General features: G+C 27.0%; 1 protein-coding gene across 1 annotated transcript in view; it reads left to right on the plus strand.

Annotated features, from left to right (window-relative positions):
• Positions 1-975: 975 nt before the first annotated feature.
• The window catches only part of LOC124425541, a 91,730-nt gene continuing 87,705 nt past the window's right edge, over positions 976-5,000 (plus strand). Inside the window, exon 1 of the mRNA XM_046966005.1 lies at positions 976-1,162. The gene's annotated coding sequence lies outside the window, so the exon portion shown is untranslated. The remainder of the gene's footprint in view (positions 1,163-5,000) is intronic.

Below are 5,000 nucleotides of genomic sequence, written 5' to 3' on the forward strand. Positions count from 1 at the left end.
TAGCACACGATATCAATAAGAAATTTTGATAATCTATAAATTAATGTGTATTTGGCAGATCTTTCTTTCTAATGAAAAAAAAAAAAAAAAAATTAAATCTGTACGATAAATTTAAATAAGTACAATTTTCCCTTTCTATTTTGTACGATTGATGGTAATTTATTTGTTTATTTATCCCTTCTTTTTTTTTTTATAATAACAAAAATTCATATTACACGACAGGATATCAAATAAATATAATTCCGTGTTTCTATACGTGTTAATAACTATTTATAATATTTAAAAATTTGTACCATTGGTTGATCAAATTTTGTGTAAAGGTGTAAACTTGTAGATTTTTTTTCAAATATCAAAAAGTAATTTCACTTTTAATTCTCCTATCATTCGAGCAACGAATTTGCGATTCTTCGAGTACGCGCATTCTCACTATCTCTCTCTCTCTTTCTCTCTCTCTCGTTCTCTCTCTCTCTCTCTCTCTTTCAGTTTCCCTCTCACTTCTCTCTCTTACTCTCTTTCTCTTTTACTTATAGATGAGAATGACAGTGACGTATCGATGAGTGGCGCCAACTGATATAGCATCCCTTCTCATCGATTTTTCTTTTTATTCAATTGTATGTCACCTGATTCTCTCTCTCTCTCTCTCTCTCTCTCTCTCTCTCTCTCTCTCTCTCTCTCTCTTTCTCTTTCTCACTCTCTTAAGTAATTCCTTCGATAAAACAATTTTAGATCTTATTCATTTTTTCCTTTTCCTTTCTTTTTTCTTTTTTAATTAAACAATCTAATCGAATAATTATTTTCTAATTTTCTTGAGAAAATAAAATTTTTTTTTTGTATAGTTTCTTTTTATGGTCGCAAAATTTTCGAAGAAAGTGATATATACGTTGAAAGATCACACGTATCATTTGGTAGTCGTGGGAGACGTTAGATGTATGTATAATAAATAAAACTGACAACGAGATAATAGACAAATTGACCCTAAACACATCCGACCGCTCCCGTCTCTGTCGGAGAGTATCAGAAGGTCGAGTTTCGACGTTACGGGGCGGAAGGGGCGCCTGACGTTTTCTTCCCGTCCTGCGGGAAGTGAAAACAATCCAGACGAACCATATCAAGGGGCAGAGGGAAGAGAAGGAGAATGCATTGACGCCATCTTGAGGACTACGTAAGTTTTCTTAAAAAAAAAAAAAGGAAAAAAAAATAATAGTAATAATAGAAAAAGAAACTGCAGCTGCAAATTGAAGCTGCGACAATATTTTCATTTTAAGAATGTTCGCGAGTGCATAAAACGAAGCGTATGAAAAAGATAAGTGTCTATATTATTATTTATTTTAATTTTAATTATTATTTTTTATATTAGATCAATTAGTATGTATGATCGATTACTTATGTACGATTGTTATTTTTTCATTATCTTTAGGTATAATATATAAAGTCTTATTTGTATTTTATGTTAAAAGGAGGTTAGAAAAAATGTATCGAGGTTATATACATGAACAGAGAGAGAGAGAGAGAGAGAGAGAGAGAGAGAGATACACGTAGGCATATATGTATATTATATATGTACAAATGTATATATATACGTATATACATAAAATTTATTTTAATTTTTCTGCAAATTTTTCGACAATGAATTATTAATTTGTAATAAAATAAAAAATAATAAAAGTAATATTTGCACGCAACAACATACACACACACGTATATATATATATATATATTGATAAAACAAGATCAAAGAGAAAGAGAGGTATAATTTTTAAGATAATATCTGATCGTCAAAAAATTTATCATATTAAATATCATTTGTACAACTGTATCAATTTTTGGAATTAAATGTTACGAGATTAAAGAGGTAAATAATAAAATAATTCGAATGTAATTATAGAAACTTTCTTCGATAGTTTACATGCAAAGTTTTAACCGCTAGGTGCTTTAGTCGATAATAAGGAAAAATGCATTGGGTTACCGACCTGCCAGTAGCAGTTACGATTGCATCTGCCTCGTGATCAAGTATGCAGGAGTAAAAGAGACATGTTTCACGTGACGAGATATAACGCGAACTTCCATGCATATATATATATATATATATATATATATATATATGCATGGAAGTGTAGTCATTAACAGCCTTTGACTAGAGAGACGTTTATATATCCTCTGATATTCTTATATGATGTTACTATTATTATTTAGTTGAATATTATTTTTATATTTATTTTTACAATCGCACATTTATTTATTTATTTTTGTTCCTTATATCTCTGTATACATAATTTCCTTTACATGTGTTTAAGCGTTAAAACATTTTTATACGTTTTTACGTTACACATTATATAATCACGCGTTGTTCGTGTATTAATATTAATTGATTGATTATCAATCGATAAGAAAAATTAATTATATTTTTTTTGTATTGTCATATATCTTTCGTATTTTATTTTATTTTTTTATTTATTATTATTATTATTATTATTATTTTTTTTTTTCTATTAAAATGAAGTAAAAATTAAAACCGTACTAAAAGGATCTGATACCTTGATCTGAAGATCAAGGTATATAATCAAAACGTGCACATCTATATTAGTTGCATATTTGCATCGATATTCGATATACTCCTTAGAGATATTTAATGTTAAACAATAAGATATATATATATATATATATCCAATTTTTTATATTTGATTCGAGTAATTTTGAATATATAATTTTCATGCGTACCGATAGGCGGGAAATTTGAAATGAATATAAATTAAATAGAATAATGTGTTCCACTAATCCAGTACATCTTTTAATCATCATATTTTTCAAGGATAAACGGATCAACCAATTATTGCTGATCACTTTGCACTCATTAATAACTGTTAAAATCAACCCAATTATCACTTTTAACGAAGGCTTCAAAAATGAAATGCGAGATCTTTATCGTCAACGTTAATGACTGTTAAAATATCTGACCTATTTGTTATGTTCTCCTTTAACACCATTCTTCTTTCTTTCTTTCTTTCTCTATCTGTTATTCTTTCACAAATTTTTTTTTACGAAAAAAGAAGTTATTTTTCGATGTTAAAAGACGTTAACGATATATTCTATTTAATTTTTTATGAAATTCGAACTTCGGATCGTATAGTTTGTCTTTGAAACGTTGATGTCAGTTATTCGCTAATTACTTTTATTTACGTTGTTCCAATATGTTCTAATCAGTAAAATTCACACAAAATAACGTACATATATGTAAGTTTCACGAAGGGACATACGTGCGATTATATGTCAATAGATGATACGTGATATAGTTCTAATTTCTTTACCGATAGTTCTAATTTCTTTATCGGTTGTACGAATTTGTAGAATTCGTATTCGTATGCTTATCTATTTGGATTTTTGCAAAGTTATAATAAAAAATTATTAATTAGATCATTGTAATTATTTATTGTATTAGAATAATTTATAATACATAGAATAAAAACATAATTATGTTTCTATGTTAGTATTTTTTTTTTTTTTTTCTTTAAACTGGATAAAATTGTATAAATTTTAAAAAATTTTCTTATTTATTGTAAAACGTTACTTATTGTTAACATAAAATGATGTTACCGAATGTAGTATTTAACTGCAGATGATAAAGAAGGTATCATTTCTTCTTCTATTCTTTGGAGTCTGATTTTATACCACCTAAGCTGTGTTACCAGAATAATATGAGTAGATAGATGGCAGCAGTAAACTAATTAGTAAATTTTTTCAAAATTGGAAGGAATCCTTATGGAATTAAAATAAATCGATTAGAAATATATTTATGTGATTGAGAATACGAAAAATAATTAAACGAGGTAAATATTTAAGAACAATCATACGTCTTATCGAAAGTATCTATTTTTATGTGAAAAAATCAAGTTAATTAGTTGTACAAAAAATAATCTAATCGATCGAGGTAGACCCATAACGTAAAAAAATTTTTTCATAATTTTCTTTTAATATTGAAAATATATCTAGGTGAAAAAGAAAAAACAATCTATTTAACTATTAACATCTTGTTGTATTTTATTACTTCTAATTGAAAATTTTTACATCGAGTATCGTACGTTTACTTTTTATAATCATATTAAGGAATGGTCAAATAAGAAATTGATTTGATTATCGTAGTTACGTATGAGTGTACTTACTTCGTTCGTAAATTCATCTCGTTCGCAGGTATACTTCGTGCGAAGCTTGAAAAGTAGCAAAAAAAGAAGAAAAAAAAGGAAGAGAAAGAAAAAATAGTGAAGATGGTTAGTCAACGACACATGGTTGGTTTACCGAGCAACCTAACATCATCAACTTCCTTGGAGGGATTTCTTAAAGGTATTTCTAACATAAGAGGGAACCCTTCGAAGTTTTTCTCTCATTCTCTTACAGTTAATTATTAAGGTAGCGCGTGAATCGCATGACCAACGTCGTCCCACGAACCCGGAACTATTTAATAGTAACTATATATCGACTTTTCTATTTGATCTCTACGCTTATAAGATTTCCAACATTTTATTTGTTTATTTATTTATTTTTTTTTTCATTAATATTAACGTAAAAAGTATTTTGGCTCGGTAAAGAATTATGATATTTAGTACAATTTTATCAGATTTTTTTTTTTAAATTTGATCTTTTATAGGTCTTTCAGTATTTTATTTACTTATTTCTCTTTTTTTTTTTATATTAATTTATAAAGTATTTGGATGAGTAATAAGTTACGATTTTTAATATATATATATATTGGGTTGGCAAATAAGTGATTGCCGGATTTCGAATAAGAAGGAAACGACAAAATCCGCAATCACTTAGTTGCCAACCCAATATAATGTTAGTATTAACAAATTTATATGGTATAGTATATGTATATATACTATATATACATTATTCATTATAATATAAATTATTATAGATTAGGCAAATAATAATAATAATAAATTTTATGATCAAAAAAAAAGAAAATATTTTTTGATCCTTACGTACATATATATATATATATTTAC

Source organism: Vespa crabro, chromosome 7, assembly GCF_910589235.1.
Source record: "Vespa crabro chromosome 7, iyVesCrab1.2, whole genome shotgun sequence".
Taxonomy (NCBI): Eukaryota; Metazoa; Arthropoda; class Insecta; order Hymenoptera; family Vespidae; genus Vespa; species Vespa crabro.